The sequence below is a fragment of the Urocampus carinirostris genome, chromosome 6 (assembly GCF_059441175.1).
Source record: "Urocampus carinirostris isolate Australia breed hairy pipefish chromosome 6, RoL_Ucar_1.0, whole genome shotgun sequence".
Taxonomy (NCBI): Eukaryota; Metazoa; Chordata; class Actinopteri; order Syngnathiformes; family Syngnathidae; genus Urocampus; species Urocampus carinirostris.
Genome location: NC_142354.1, coordinates 7067946 through 7085604, shown reverse-complemented (window position 1 = coordinate 7085604; position 17659 = coordinate 7067946). Strand labels below are relative to the sequence as shown.

Below are 17659 nucleotides of genomic sequence, written 5' to 3'. Positions count from 1 at the left end.
TTAAAGTCCCTTTAGGCAGTGTTTGAAATAACGTCTGCCCGGACGCCGGAGGCGTGCATCTTTTACGTCGGGCGTACAACTTACACAACGTTTTCGCCCGGGTGGACGACAACTTTTCAAGAAAAAAAAAAAAACTAAAGTTTTTCTTTTTTGTTTTAGTTTTTTTTTTCAAATCAAACATTTGCTTTATTCTGATTTCGAAATCTTTGTTCAGTTTGGAAATTTCTGTTCGTTTAGCAGTTTGCATACTTGGCAGCCGATCAGAAACCCGTGTCGAATAACTTCGTGCTTCCGGACTTTCCCGAGCGTTATAAGGTCATGCATTTGCATATAATTTTCCAGAGTAGATGCACAGGGAACACAAGAAAAATTGAGAAGTGGTTAGGAATCAAGCCAAAACCTCAGCCCCAGAAGAAATATTCAAAAGAAGCTAACAAAATTTATGACGCTACTAAAAGTAAAAGTACATTAAAAGCATCGTGGAAAGAGGAGTTCAACGTGGCTTGCAGCAGAAGATGCATCGCAAACATTGCATGAATGAAGAAGAGTAAATACAGGTACACACTGATGGCAGATGGAAAACAGAGATATCATACACATGCAATGAATGTTATAAGTAGATTTATAACAAACTTAATTTTAAAGTGTTGTTCTGTTATATATTTTGATTATCAATCCGTAATACTTTGCAACAATGTTTTTTTTTGTGATTAGTTGTCTTATTGTGTTTCAAGTTATGAAAAATGGGGCAGGCAACTTTATGGCTAGGCAGGCAACTTTTCAGAGTTGTCTGCCCTGGTGTCCGCTGGCTTTTTGTCACGAGTTTCAGACACTTTGGGATCAACAAATATAACGATATTTGAAAAACGAAATAAAAGAGTTCTTCTATATTTAATGTCCTCATTGGTAACTAGACCATTGTCAAATGGTTAAACTCGTAGCATAGTAATAATCATTCTTTCTGTTACTATCACCCCTCGGCGCTTAAAGAAAGGCCAGGCACTCAAGTTCCTCAGTGCTATGCTACACTAATACCAAGTTCAAGAAGTCAATGGAAACATTTATGAATTGTAGAATATTATTCACAGCAACATCACAAGTTGCAACGCTAAATGGATATTCATATCTTATTTATTGACTTATTTGAGATTTGTTGTTGCTGCTAAATGTTATTGCATTACTTTTAATTGCACTGTTATTACAACTTAGGCTTTGCCTATTTATTTTGACATTTGTTGATCTTTTTTTTTTTTAAATGTCATTGAGGTCTTTATTATGTGTTTATCCTATAGTGCCGTTTCTAATACATTGCAAACAATGTTTACAACATTGTCATCAATAATTAAAAAAAACAATTATAATTATGATGATAAATTATAGACAGAATGTTGGAACTAATCGAACCCCATACAATTCTGTGCTGTCCCTTTCCAGCTTGATCTGAGGACTGTTGCAATTTTGTTGAGGACACAAGGAAGTGTGTTTTCGCTGAGCACTTGCCAAACTACACTTACGTAACTTAGAGAGGACCGAACAGTCGAGGAACACATGTCCTCACTGCTGCTTTCCAGGGAATATGCGTGTGCGAGCGTTTCCGTGGAGAGACACACACTCAAATCGGCATTGTAAAATCCCGCGCTGTCGAAAAACAACCCGACTAAAAATAAACAGTATAAATTTCGAGTTAATGCAAACTAGGCCAAAAGCAAGGAGAAATGCTTAATTAAACACATTTTGTTGTGTTTTTGTCGCAAAGTAAGTACAAGGATTTCACGTGGTTGTATTGTGGCTCTCTATTTAGGCACGGCACAAAAAACAACAACATTAAAGGTGGGGTGTGTCGATGGGGGTGTCCTTAAAAAGTTGTGAGTACAATATTTTATGACATATGTGTTTACAATACCCACCAGAGTTCAAAGAGCCTTTATAATTTTTTTCCCACTGCACTGAGGTGTTTTTTATTTCTACTTTTAGCAACGCTATTCAGGGTGGAACATATTAGGTAGAAGGAAAGGGTAGGAGAAGGCTCGAGAGTGACTTTATGCTTGTCATAGCAGTTTTTATAGTGTAGCATGGAAATGGTAAAAGTAAGAATCCAAACGACCACCGAACCCCCTTAATAAGGTGAAAAAGAAGAATTCATATGAGCACATCTAAGATATGCGCGTTCTCATGAATGAGTTGACTGAAGCTGCGATCGTGAGCCAGGAGATAGGTTAGGGGGGAGTTTACAATTCCGTACAGAACCATTAACCACTAACTAACAATAGGGAAAGAACCAAAAATTTGCTCTAAAAGCTGTAAAAAAACAGCAATCACTCACATAAATATGTTTCCAAAGGGACTAGGCTGAAGCAGAAGCATTTAACTGCCTACCCCTATTCCATCTTTTCCTTGCGAGAAAGACATATTCAGAATCAAAACAAGAAAATAAAACCCTGTTCTATAAAAAGGACCTTAGAAAAAAATAAATTACACTTTAGACCAAAAATTAGGGGAGGGGGGCGGATTTGAATAACAGAATTTTTTTTTATTTTGTTTCACTCAAAATGAAATGTGTTGCTGAAATTACTTGCTGCTAAGCAATATTTTTCAAATAAAAAACAGCCAAATTAAGCTAACATGTTACATATTTAACAGAAAATAAACACATTCTTCATACTTTCAATAAATACTTACAATAAATAATACAAATATTCCAGAGGTTAATCTTAAATCATTGCAAAATACATTGTGAAAAACCGTTTTTTCCCCCCAGGTTTTCTTTTACTGTCACACTGCCCTCTCCTGGTTGTGGCAGTACTTTGGCCAAATTGCCCCTTCTGAGAACGACTGAGTCGATCCTCTAACCATGTCCCACTCTGAACACATATTTAATGTGTACTTCAATCGAGCAGCATAGGTTGAAGGTCTCCCACAAACAAAACACATAAGACATTTTGCTTTGTTCCAATACTTCAGATTGTTCTCATTAATCCCCAAAACATCTGGTTGTAACTGCCCCCTATACACTTAACCATATGGGGGTCATAACCTGTGAACCCCCGCCCCAAAACCTCACAAAACAAGTATGTTAAAACACAGATGGAATGTGCTCGCAGCTGTTGGTGTCACTCAAACATTTCGTATGCTAGATATGGAATATACATTCATATGACAGTACAGGTATTTTAAAAGAAACGTTTTGGTGAGGGTTGTCGCAGGTCGCTGAGAAAAAGACCCATCCCCCCTTTTTTTTCTCCAGAAAACGTTGCCACATAGATGTCTGAAAGACCATCATGAAAGTGCAGAGCTCTGAGGCCGATCAGATCACATGACGTGGAATGTGCTTGCAGAATGCTCCGGGGCCCCCCCGGGAGATGCTCCAGGCACCGCGTAAAAGTCAAGATGGCACCCGGCTTTATTGCGCTAGCTTCTTCATTTTCTTCCTCTTATGACTGAAGGCTCATAAATAGCGATCTTATCGCTCTGACGTTTTTGGGAAACAACGGCGTTCCTGTTGATTGAATTATAAAAAACGAAAACCTGAATCACTCAACATAAATCTTGTATAGAAAAAAGTCACAGTTAAATAATATGATATTAGAGATCAGAGGATGACACAAGTGAAGACACAAGAGATAGAGACAAAAAGTCAGAAGGAACAACAAATACATATAAAAAAAAACATTGGTCAACCGAAATGACTGGAGATCAGGGGATGACACAAGTGAAGGTACAAGAAATGGTAGCAAGAGAAGTCACAAGAGAAGGACCAACGCATTTAAGAAAAGGAAAAGTGAGTCACAAAGGAAGGAAAACACTGTCACAATTGACGGATATGATATTGGATCAAAGGACAACAGAAGTGAAGGAGCAGGAGATGGAGACAAGAAACAAATGAACGACCAACAGACTTAAAAAGGCAAAAGTCCTATAAGAGTGGAAAAATGGGCGTGACATTTGAGATCAGAAAATGAGACAAATGAAGGCACAAGAAATAGACACAAGAAATGTTACAAGGAATGACCAACAAAATTTAAAAGAAAAAAAACTAAACAAAAAACCCCAAAACACAAATGAAGAGGAAAAAATATCACAATAGGATGAAATAAGTTTGGGGAGCTTGGAATGACACAAGTGAAGGGGCAAGTGATGGACACAAGAAAAGTCACAAGGGAATGACCAACACATTTGAAAAGGCAAAGGGAGGTCACAAATGAAAGAAAAAAATGTCACAATTAAAAGATTGGATATCAGAGGATGAGACAAGTGAGCATAAAAGAGATGGAGACAAAAGGAGTCAAAAGGAAAGGACCAACAAAATTAGAGGAAAGGAAGGTTACAAATTATTACAATTGAAAAACATGCGATTGGAGATCAAAGAATAAAATAAACGCAGACACAAGAGATGGAGATGGGAAAAGTCACGAGGGAAGGACCAACACATAAAAAAAGAAAAAAGGTCACATGTAAAGGAAAAATATGTCAGGCTCGAAGGACATGTGATTGGAGATCAGAGGATGACACAATTGAAAGTGCAAATTATGGACATGTGTAAAGTCACAATGGGAACGACTAACACATATAAAGACAAATTAAGAAAAAATGTCACAATTGGATGACAAGACGAGGAGGCCAAAGAGGGATAGAAGGAACGATTAAAGAGAGAAACAAGAAAATTGACATAACAGATAAGGCAGAAAGACAAAAAACACAATGTTACAAGTGAAGGAGCAAAAGATGGACACGAGAAAAGTCACAATGAGATGACTAACATATTCAGGTCACAAATAATGGGAAAAAAAAATAAAGAACGTGAGACTGGAGATCGGAAGATGAAACAAATGCAGACACACCAGAAATGGAGATGAGAAACAACTACACAGATTATAAAATCAATACAAATGAAGGTCACATATGAAGGCAAATATGTCACAATTAAAGGACATAAGATTGGATATGAGAAAGCGCAAAGGTGGAGATGAGAAAGGTTACAATGACTAACAAATTGAGATCAGAGGAGGAGACAAGTGAAAGAGCAAAAGATAGACAAATGGAGAGTCAATAGGGAACATCTATCCATCCATTATCTGCACCGCTTAGCCTCAGTAGGGTCCCGGGGGTGCTGGAGCCCATCCCTACTATCTTCGGGCGGTTGGCAGGGGACACCCTGAACTGGTTGACAGCCTGTCGCAGGGCACACAGAGACAGAGAACTCGCTCGGTCATTTACACCTAGTGACAATTTGGACAACTTGAAATGCATGTTTTGGAATGTAGGAGAAAACCAGAGTGCCCGGAGGAAACCCACGCAAGCACGGGGAGAACATGCAAACTCCACACAGGAAGGCTGGTAGCTGGATTGGATCTCATGACCTCAGAACTGTGCCACGGACGTGCTACCCACTCAGCCGCCATGCCGCCTTAGGGAACAAGTACAGTGGCTTGCGGAACTATTTGGCCCCCTTGAACTTTGTGATCTTTTGCCACATTTCAGACTTCAAACATAAAAATATAATACTGTAATTTTTTGTGAAGAATCAACAATAAGTGGAACACAATCATAAAGTGGAACAAACTTTATTGGATATTTTTAACTTTTTTTAACAAATAACATTCTAACACCTTGATATGTTTTTGGTGAACCATTCCATTTAGGTCTCATCTGACCAGAGCACCTTCTTCCACATACTGGACTGTCTCAGAAAATTAGAATATTGTGATAAACTTCTTTTTTTTCTGTGATGCAATTAAAAAAACAAAAATGTCATACATTCTGGATTCATTACACATCAACTGAACTATTTCAAGCCTTTTATTATTTTAATATTGCTGAATTTGGCTTACAGCTTAAGAAAACTCAAAAATCCTATCTCAAAATATTAGAATATCATGAAAAAGTATACAAGTAGGCTATTCAACTAATCACCTGAATCATCTAATTAACTCGAAACACCTTGCGAGGGTTTCCTGAGCCTTAAAAACACTCAGCTTGGTTCAGTAAACTAAATCACTGCTGATCTGACTGCTGTCCAGAGGACCATCATTGATACCCTCCATTAGGAGGGTAAGACACAAAAAGAAATTTCTCAAAGAGCAGGCTGTTCACAGAGTGCAGTTTCAAAGCATATCCACAAAAAGTCTGTTGGAAGGGAAAAATGTGGCCGGAAACGCTGCACAACCAAGAGAGATGACCGCAGCCCTAACAAAATTGTGAAGAAGAGCCGCTTCCAGAATTTGAGGGAGCTTCAAAGACAGTGGGCTGAAGCTGGAGTCCAGGTATCAAAAGCCACAGTTCACAGACGTGTCCGGGAAATGGGCTACAATAGCCGTATTCCCATGGTCAAGCCACTTCTAAACTCAAGACAACGGAAGAAGCGTCTGACTTGGGCTATGGAGAAGAACCACTGGACAGTTGCAGAGTGATCCAAAGTCCTCTTTTCAGACGAAAGCAAGTTTTGCATTTCATTTGGAAGTCAAGGCGCCAGAGTCTGGAGAAAGGCTGGAGAAGAGCAAAATCCAAGTTGCTTGAAATCCAGTGTGAAGTTCCCACAGTCAGCAATGGTTTGGGGAACCATGTCAGCTGCTGGTGTTGGTCCACTGTGTTTCATCAAGTCCAGAGTAAATGCAACTGTGTACCAAGAGATTTTAGAGCACTACATGCTTCCATCTGCTGAAAAGCTCTATGGAGATGAGGATTTCATTTTCCAGCATGATCTGGCACCTGCCCACAGTGCCAAAACCACCAGTAACTGGTGCACTGACCATGGCATCACTGTCCTTGATTGGCCTGCTAATTCCCCTGACCTGAACCCCATCGAGAATTTGTGGTGTATAGTTAAGAAGAAGATGAAAGACACCAGACCTACAAATGCAAATGAGCTGAAGGCCGCTATCGAAGCATCCTGGGCATCAATAACACCTCAGCAATGCCACAGGCTGATTGCCTCCATGCCACGCTGGATTGATGCAGTAATCCGTGCAAAAGGATTCCCAACCAAGTACTGAGTGCATCAATGGACATTTTCAAAGGTTTGATTTAGTTTTGCTGTTATAAAATTATTTTTTTTACTTGGTCTGAGGAAGTATTCTAATATTTTGAGATAGGATTTTTGAGTTTTTTTCAGCTGTAAGCCAAAATCAGCAATATTCAAATAATAAAAGGCTTGAAATAGTTCAGTTGATGTGTAATGAATCCAGAATGTATGACATTTTTGTTTTTTTAATTGCATTACAGAAAATAAAGAACTTTATCACAATATTCTAATTTTCTGAGACAGTCCAGTATTTGGTGTGTCTCCCAGGTGGCTTGTGGCAAACTTCAAACGACACTTTTTATGGATATCTTTAAGAAATGGCTTCCTTCTTGCCACTCTTCCATAAAGGCCAGACTTGTGCAGTATACGACCCATTGTTGTCCTTTAGACAGATTCTCCCACCTCAGCTGTAGACCTCTGCAGTTCATCCAGAGTGATCATGGACCTCTTGGCTGCATCTCTGATCAGTTTTCTTATATGAGCTGAAAGTTTAAGGGGACGGCCCTATCTTGGTAGATTTGCAGTGGTCTGATACTCCTTCCATTTCAATATTACTGCTTGCACAGCGCTCCTTGGCATGTTTAAAGCTCGGGAAATCTTTTTGTATCCAAATCCAGCTTTAAACTTCTCCAAAACAGTATCTCGGACCTGCCTGGTGTGTTCCAGCAGACCTCTGAGACTATCACAGTGCAGGTGCATTCATACAGTGACTTGATTACACACAGGTGGATTCAATTTATCATCGTTAGTCATTTAGATCAGCATTGAATCATTCAGTAATCCTCACTGAACTTCTGGACAGAGTTTGCTGCACTAAAAGTAAAGGGGCTGAATAATCTTGTACACCCACTTTTTTGTTTTTTCTTTGTTAAAAAAGTTTAAAATATCTAATAAAGTTTGTTCCACCTCATGTGTCCCACTTATTGTTGATGCCTCACAATATATTACAGTTTTATATATTTATGTTGTAAGTCTGAAATGTGGCTAAAGGTCACAAAGTTAAAGGGGGCCAAATTGTTTCCCAAGCCACTGTACAAAAAGAAAAAAAAAGGAGACGATCACAAATGAAAAAATAAATGTAACAATTAAAAGGCATGACGAGTGAAGAAGTTAGCGATGGAGACAAGAAAATTAAGAAAGGAACGACTAGCAGATTAGAAAAAATAAAAAACGAAAGAAAGTCCAAGTTGCAAAATTAGATGTTGAGAAGTTGGGATCAGAAGATGAGGCAAATGAAGGCGCCAGAGATGGACACGAGAAACGTCACAAGCAAGGACCAAGGCATTTTTAAACAGAAAAAATGTAAAATGTCAAAATGTAAAAGCTTAATACAGTTTGTGTATTGATGAGGCGACTTCTGTTTTTTTTGCGGACCATTGTCTCTCGTGTCTAAAACTATGCGTGGCCACGAAACGCTTTAGCTCGCTGCGATGTTACCGTAGTAACATGTTACCGTAGTAACATCACAGCGAGTTGTGGCAGAATTCAAAAAGTCAGCGAGAGAGAAGCCAAGCCGGACCCCGAAAGTAACAATCATTTGAGGCCCGACATCTAAATTTTATTTGCCGGAAAAATGAAATCAAAACGAAGAAAATTGCAATAAAATAAGATGTGATCTCAAACACAAATAAGATGGCAGAACAGTAAGAACAAATGAAGAAGGGCACTATCACTAACTACTGTTAAGGAGTGTAATTGACCTTGTGTGTTTTTTTCTTCTCAGGTCCGCGGCCCACTTTTCTGTGTTGCGAAACACTGCTTTGAAGGAAGTGTTCATCTATAGAAAGTGTTAAACACACCCACACCCACACAGAACAGGACTCAGCGTGGAAGAATGAATGGAATACTCAGCGTTGGCAGCGATTGGCTGAGAGAGAGAGACGTGGGCGGGGAAGGAATGCCACTATTGGCCGGAAAAGGGAAAGCCGGACGGTTTGAAACGGACTTGAACTCAACACAGCTGGCAGGTCAATTTGATATCATGGTGACTAACTGACATTTTTTTCAAATGGACTTCCGAATGACTAATAGACTTTTCCCGTTTTTGAAGGATACCGCAAAGTGACGGGAAAAGAAACACTCAATCGTAATTTCCTCTCTTTTTTTTTTACTTTGACTCACTGGATTCAACTTCTTATTCATCACAACAGACGGACATTTCTTACCACATTACCGACAGAGGCTCACACAGTCTCACCTTTACAAAGATGAGAAAAAGCACAAGTGAAAGGCACAAGCGCCAGGAAGGAACGGTGGTAGCAAGTGTAAAAATCGTGCTTCTCTGACCTAAGAGAGGCCATTTGAGAAGTATATCATACTCGCTCTCACATATAACATCATACTCTCACACGTGCACAACTAAACTCTCAAACAGACGCAGTCAAATTGTTGGGAATTAAATATCAGAATGTACCGTTTACCAAATTGTTCAAATTAGTTATCTTACTCTATTAACCAAACACAACCTACATTCACCCGACAAATTATGCACGCTCGTTTCTTGAGGGAAAAGATGAACAAGAAAGCCGACATTTTCACACGGGGGCAGATTTAATTTCATTAACAATTTGACTAAGTGTACTCCATCGAAGACAGCCAAATTAGTGTCGTTGGCGTCTGTGGGAAGCCTTTTTCTCAAGTCTTTTAGCTCTCTCCTTTTGGCCATCTTCTCCCCGCATAATGACCTGCCGACTCCTCCCATGGGCGTGCCAAGGAAGCCCCCCCTGGGCTTCACCATCTTGTCCTAGAACGTCGCGATGTCTGGAATACTCAAAACAACACCGAGCGTTTCTACGTCATCAGGGCCTTTCTGCGTCTGGATGTGCTGATTATCTTATCAGCCTTTCTGCCGTTCCTGTAAACAACATTTTCCACATCGCCCTACATCGCACCACAGCCCAGCCAGTGAATATCTTTTGTATTAAATGTAATTTGTATTCGATCATATAGAATCCTTTATAGTCAAATGTATAAAATCCTTCAATACCCATGCACAAACACTACTATACTACACTACATAATACCGCTATTACAAGTTATTCAAAAAACACACACTCGTACACACTGGTATACCCTTTCACTCATACTAACATACATAGTATACTGTACTCTCACAAAAATCGACATAAGAAACACATACACACGGTTGCATGTACTGTTTCATACTACCCTACTATCGTGCAAACTACTATACTCTCTCACTCATACTACTATTCTCTCATACGCACAATGCTAAACTCTCAAAAACCTATTAACATACACTCATACACACACTACTACACTCTCTCACTCATTACTACTCTCATACACACACTACTTTTCTGTCACACACATATTACTCTGTCACATTTACTACTATACTCTCTCACTTACAAATATACTTTCAAAAATATACTACTATATTACTACCACACAACTATATTCTATTTTACAGGATACAAGATACAGTAGAGTAGTATTATAAGCGAGAGAGTGTGTAGAATCATAAAAGTGTTTGTGTGAGAGTATATAAGTAAGTGTGAGAGAATATAGTGAAGTGATTATGAGAGTATAGTAGTATATCTGAGAGAGTAGTATGTGTGTGACAGCAACTCCCACTTTCACCACTCCTCCTGAAAATACAACAACAGGACAACCTACTGTAATTTTTGGACTACAAGCCAATACATTTTTTTTTTTCAACATCATTTAAGCAACGCGATTTACAACATCTGGTAGCGTTCTTACACACGCTACTATACTACCTCATAAACAGTCTAATATACTTACGTACACACAGTACTATTCTCTTTCACACACACTACTATATTTTTACTCACATACTACTATACTTTCTACTGTCACAAGCCAAAAACGGAGAAATGACCCAATAGCATTCGTTAAACTCAGTTTTATTGAAATAGACAGCAGAGATTGCTTCCACAATCCGATGATGGTCGGACATGGGTAGCTGATGGCAGGAACGCGGAAGTGGCACTTCCGTGTTGAGCGGGGATAGTCGTGGGAGGCAAGAAAGCTGGTCGGTACCCGGGACAGGAAAGCAAGGGCCGTAATAGAGTCCAGAAAAAAGGTCGGCAACAAGTATCAGGCAGGAAACAGGGCAAAACAGGTCGATGGCCGGGACGGAAGAGCAGGGCAGAAATGGGTCCAGAAACAGGTCGGTAACAGGTAACAGGCAGGAGAAGATAGAGCAGGAGATTGTCGAAGGGAACGGTGCTTGCCTAGCAAAAGTGTAGGTTCGCAGGGCGGTCTGACAGCTTCCTCTTGTAAGTCAGGGGTTTCAAAAGAGTCAATGAGCCAATCAGCACTCAAGGCTGTTGGCGCCAACGGGGCATTCGCAGGTGCCCCCAATCAGCAATCATGACATCTATATTTGTGAGAGAGTTGTGTAAGAATAGTAGTATGTGGGCGAGAGTACAGCGGTATACTTTCTATATTTGTGAGAGAGAGTAAGTTGTGTGAGTATAGCACAGGGGTTGGCAACCTATGGCACGCGTGCCAGCAGTGGCAACAGGGAGCCGGGGGGTTTAAAAAATGGCAAGGAGCCAATCAGCGACTACAAAATGCGTTTGTTAACGCGGAAGAAAAAGTCACCAACACCGCAGACAAATCAATGTTGGCTATGATATGCACGATCACAATTAATTGTACACAAATAGCCTTTATTAAATGTACTATGATAGCCATATGTGATGTATTTTATTGTAAATGAAACCCTGGTTGCATTGAATCCCGCGGTGTAAACAAATCGTTTTTTTTTTTTTTCATTTAATATCGGACTTCCCTGCCTATACTGTTTGCAAAGTAAGACACACTTTAAACCTATTATGCTGAATAGGTGTTCGGCAAATCTTGTTCGTTTGATAATAAGAGTTATTATTATTAATAATAGTAATATTTTGAGAAACGTCTGAAACTCTTTAAAATCACTGTGCTGACATATTTATGTCACAGAAGTTTACCCTAGAAGTCACAAGTCTATATCTCAAACAGGGTCCGTATTAGCAGGTGAGTCAGATTTTGGCAGGTAAAATGCCTGCCAAACCCCAATGAACAACAATAGTGGAAGATAAAATTGGTCAGTTGTACGATTTCAATGTATATCCATGTTGTATAATTGGACTGGTGTAAAATTACAGCTCTGTTGGATATAAAAATGTTTTTGTGCGAGACATTAATCTTTACAAGGAAATTTGAAAGTGGCACTCCACACTGAAAAGGTTGCTGACCCCTGGTATAGCAGTATGTGCGAGAAAGTATAGTAGTGTTTGTGCGTGGGTATGACCATATGAGATTATAGTTGTTCATGTGTAAGAGTATGATGTTTATTGTGAGAGCGAGTATGACACACTTCTCAAAGGACCACCAATATCGCCAGCTACGCATATTTTAAAATACACACATGCAAAGCCACGCACACGCACTAACACACACATCCTGCAAGTGGAACAACACGCCGGGGGAAGTTTCATTCATTGAGCTTGCACATGTTTGCTCTCATTCGCCCGCTGTTGTGTCAAGCGTTGCTGTTTTCACAAGCACTTGTCACATACACACACACGATACTGTGTAGAACCCGCATCAAACTGGTAGCTCGCGGGTCAAGGACGGCCCGCCGTATCATTTTAATTGGCTCACGAGAGAAACACAGGAGAAGCATTTTCTGCATCTGTCAAACAACGACTTGCAGTTTTGAATCTGTCCACTGGATGTTGCCAAAGCCAGGCACCACTGTTGATGTATTTGCTGACTACCATTCATCAACCAGAGAACATTGAGAAAACCTACCTCGAAGTTATTTTATTTTAAAATTAAAGTCACGGGGTTTTTTCTTGGGGTTTGGGTAATGTTTAGACTGGGGCAGACCTTTACGTTCTATCACAATTTTTTTACTTCTCTGAAAAATTGAAAAAAATAACTTTCCAATCAGTTGATACACACTTCTGGAAATTACATTTTGGTAAAGGGAAAAAAAGTATTGAAGGGAAAAAATCCCTCAATAATACTTTTATAATCAAATCTTACACCTCTGAATCCTAATTTTATTCGGAACCTCCAAAAAGACCCCCAGCCCTCCAGCTAAGGCACACCATGTGCCCCCAGAGCTGAAATAAGTTGGACGCCCCTGCTGTATATGACGGGTGAAAACACGTTGACTTCATGTTGGTCTAGCATTGCAAGAACCCAGTCACTTTGAACATATTCTTGCAGTTCAGAGATGAAAGGGACATGTGATATTTTGGCAAGTATAATATTAGTTACCATTGCAATGCAGATGACAAACAAAAAGTATCTGACATTGAAGAAAGTTGCCTTACTACCTTACTGAGATATTAAGATGGATTCCACTTAATTGTTTTGTTTTCACCCTGAATAAACTAAGATGATGATTATTGGTCCTTGTACATGTTGTGACTTGATCATAAACACTGCTCTGAACCTTGACATATGTAATATCACACAGAGGGACTCGATCAAAAATGTAAGTGTCATATTTCACCCCAATCTGTCGTTCCAGTTATACGTAAATAATATGAGCAGAACAGTTTTTTTCCATATTTGCAACATTGTGAAGATACACCCATTGCAGTCCCGAACTGATGTTGATATTATACAGTGCATCCGGAAAGTATTCACAGCGCTTCACTTTTTCCACATTTTGTTATGCTACAGCCTCATTCCAAATTTTATTAATTTAATCTCTTATCTCAAAATTCTACACAAAATACTCCATTATGACAATGTGAAAAAGTTTTTTTTTTACTTTTTTAGAATTTATTAAAAATAGAAAACTAAGAAATCACATTTACATGAGTATTCACAGCCTTTGCAACACTCATTTTTGGAGACTCAAAGTGACTATAACGCACTTCATTACTCTTTATAAGAAGAAAAGAAGGAAAAGAAAAAGAAAAGAAAAAAGAAAGAAAAGAAAAATAGGACTTAAAGGGGAAAAAACGAAAGAAAAATGAATAAAAAGAGAAAAATACAAAAATGAAAAGAAATAATAAATACAATTGCATTTTTCTTCATTTTTGTCTTTTTCTGTTTATTTTCTTTCTTTCCTTTCTTTCCTCCATTTTACTTTTTTGTTACCCCATATCCCTTCTTTCTATTCCCGTTTTTCTTTGTTGCTTCTTTTTTTATTTTTTTCTGCCCTATTTTTCATTCCATTTAAAAAATATATTTTTCCTCTTTTTTGTCTTTCTTTCAGAAAGGCTGGGTAAAAATTGAAAGAAAAATGGTGGTTTTTGTTCACTTTCAGTCTCTATAGTTTTCCTTGGCCTCATTTTTGGTTGCCCTACACATTACGCAAAACCCGTCAACCTCCATGCCCGTACAAACTGTCGTATTTTCCCGTACAAAATACAAAATAATCGTACACCATAATTTTTTTCGGCATGATGCATGATGGGAAATCCCCAGGCGGCAGACGCATGCGATTGACAAATTTGCGTTTTTCCGTACGGATTGCCTTGTACATCGTACTCGTCTTAAAATGCATAAAAAATTTACTTTGTACGGCAAAACCGTACAGGTTGACAGGTATCCATTACAGCGACATCTAGTGGACAAATACAAAACATAAATCGGAAAGTTTTTATCAGCGCTGTTTTTGGGAAAAACCCAACCTCAGCCGGATCCTAGCTTCAGCTGCCCCCAACTCAATTGAGTTTGAGACCCCTGGTTTATATCTACTTTATAATGAAACTCCACATAACACACCTTTAACACTCAAAAAACTAACAAAGCACTCAGAGCAATTTGGGCGAAACTATACATAGAGCGTGCACACTCCTCCCACTACGTCGTTTGCAGTATTTTGTGACATTTTTTCCAAATAAAGGACAAAAATGGCTGTCAGAATGAGCCTCAATACTCTTAAGTAATTGCAGGAGGGAGAAAAAATGTAAGCGGTATATTTTTATTGATACGGGAAACAGGCCAGACATTGTTATTATTTCATACAAAACTCAATTCCAATGAAGTTGGGAAAGTGTGTTAATTGCAAATAAAAATTGATCCAAGTAAATTGCAAATTCTTTTCAACCCATATTTAAATGAATGCACAGCAAAGACAACATATTTATTGTCTTCACTCATAAACTTTATTGTTTTGGGAGAAAATCATCAACTCTGTAATTTGATGACAGCAACACGTGCCAAAATAGTTGGGACAGGTGTCAATAACTACTCAGAAAGTGGATGAATGGAAATCAACCAACTATTTGCAGGTGAACAGATGAATTAGCAACCGGTGAGAGTTGTTACTGGGTATAAAAAAGGGAGACCCGAACAAGCTAAGTCATTCACATGCAAGGATGGGGCGAGGTTCACCTCTTTGTGAACAACTGCGTGAGCAAATTGTTGAACAGTTTAAAAACAACATTCCTCAAAGTACAATTGCAAGGAATTTAGGGATATCATCATCTACAGTCCATAATATTGTGAAAAGGTTCAGGGAATCTGGAGAAATCACTGTGCGTAAACGGCATGGCCGTAAACCATTATTGAATGCCCGTGACCTCCGAGCCCTCAAGCGGTACTGCATTAAGAACCGACATCAATGTGTAAAGGACATCACCACATGGGCTCAGGAACACTTTGGAAAACCACTGTCAGTCAATACAGTTCGACGCTATATCCGTAAGTGTGGGTTAAAACTTTATGTTGCAAAGTGTAAGCCATTCATCAACAACATCCAGAAACGCCGCAGGGTTCTCTGGGCCCGAGCCCATCTAAAATGGACTGATACAAAGTGGAAAAGTGTTCTGTGGTCTGATGAGTCAGTTTTCCAAATTGTGTTTGGAAATTGTGGACGTCGTGTCCTCCGGTCCAAAGAAGAACAGAACCACCCAGACTGTTATGCACGCAAAGTGCAAAAGCCAGCATCTGTGATGGTATGGGGGTGCATGAGTGGCCAAGGAATGGGTAACCTGCACATCTGTGAAGGCACCATTAATGCAGAAAAGTACATTCAGGTTTTGGAACAAAGTATGTTGCCATCCAAACAGAATCTTTACCATGGGCGCCCTTGCTTCTTCCAGCAGGATAATGCCAAGCCACACACTGCACGTCTCACGACAGCGTGGCTTCGTAGTAAGAGGGTGCGGGTGCTTGACTGGCCTGCCTGCAGTCCTGACCTGTCTCCCATTGAAAATGTGTGGCGCATTATAAAGCGCAGAATAAGACAAAGGAGACCCCGGACTGTTGAACAGCTGAAGCTGTACATAAAGCAAGAATGGGAAAGGATTCCACTATCAACGATTCAACAACTAGTCTCCTCACTTCCTAAACGTTTATTGAGTGTTATTAAAAGGAAAGGTGATGTAACACAATGGTGAAGAAGCCCCTTTCCCAACTACTTTGGCACTTGTTGCAATTATAAAATTCTAAGTTTATCATTATTTGCTTATTGAAATAAAGTTTATGAGTTTGAACATGGATAATCTTGTCTTTGTGGTGTATTCATTTAAATATGGGTTAGAAAAGGTTTGCAAGTCATTCTATTCTAATTTTACTGACATTTTAAACTTTTTCCCAACTTCAATGGAATTGACTTTTGTACATTTGATCATATCATCAAACGTCACATCGTGAAATCGAATGAGTATTTACTTTTTTCTGAAGAGCGTGTTTGGCCGTTTTGTTGTCTTTTGTCCTCAAATATATGGTGTGGCTCCCTGGAAAAAATATTATTGTTTTTATGGCTCTTATGGTCAAAAAGGTTCCCGACTCCTGTTCTAGAGTGCTAGTACTTTGAATTCCGAAAACTTAAATGCTTGGAAAGCATAACCACAAGTATGAGAAAGAAATTCCTTACAACCCTTGAAAAACGTTTCATGGACTTATGAGCGATACCAAAGCCTCATAAATCACAGTTGGCTTTCACAACCCAGAATACGTAATTTCACGTTTTTAGTCTATTTTCTACATGTTTCGAAGGAAATTAACAATTAGTGTTGCCAACAGAAGCGTCGTAGTCCATTTGTTAGCCAGCAAGCCAAAACAGTATGCTATGAAAAAGGTTTTTTTTATTAAAAAAAGAAAACATATTTTTCTTTTAACGACTTTTCCCTCAAGAGTTTTTTTTCCTTCTACGAAAATCCAAAGCCTTCTGCGAAATGCCTGAATGGAATTCCTCAAGCGGCTTCTTTCTTTCTTTTCTCTTTTTTCAAATTTCAAACTGTAAAACCATCCGAAGGCCTCTTGCTTTCAACACGTCTCCTTTTCTTCTCCCTGAGGCTGTCTGCTGCCTTCCTTTCCTTCCTCATTCTCTCCTTTGCGCCCTTCACACTTTGGGCAGGCTTTTGAATTCTTTTATCTTCTTTCTCCTCCTTTTATTTCCTTTTGTCTTACAAAATTTTCATTCCTTTGAAGTCAATTTACTTGTCCACAATTAGGAATCTCTTCTTTAAACAGATATTCTGCAAAATGGTCAACTCTACTATGCAGTGACATTGCAAAAAAAATGCAACTTAAGTCATACCTAAGACTTATAACATTGGTAAAATGGCGGCGCCCTCTGTTGGCTGCGGCTGCATCGGCTCGCTACAACGGGTCAGGTGTATCGACATTTCGTTCTGTGTACATTGTTACAAAGAATGACAATACAAAGGAAATTATTATTATTATTATTAA

The 17659-nt window shown here is 39.1% G+C and overlaps 1 long non-coding RNA gene across 1 annotated transcript; it reads right to left on the bottom strand.

The window, feature by feature from the left end:
- Nucleotides 1-2525: 2525 nt before the first annotated feature.
- On the bottom strand, nucleotides 2526-8829 carry LOC148363679 (uncharacterized). Its single transcript, XR_015850615.1, has 3 exons — nucleotides 8719-8829; nucleotides 5079-5169; nucleotides 2526-3496 (listed from the first exon to the last, which is right to left on the bottom strand). It is a non-coding gene; the product is annotated as an uncharacterized LOC148363679 (long non-coding RNA).
- Between the last annotated feature and the right edge of the window lie 8830 nt (nucleotides 8830-17659).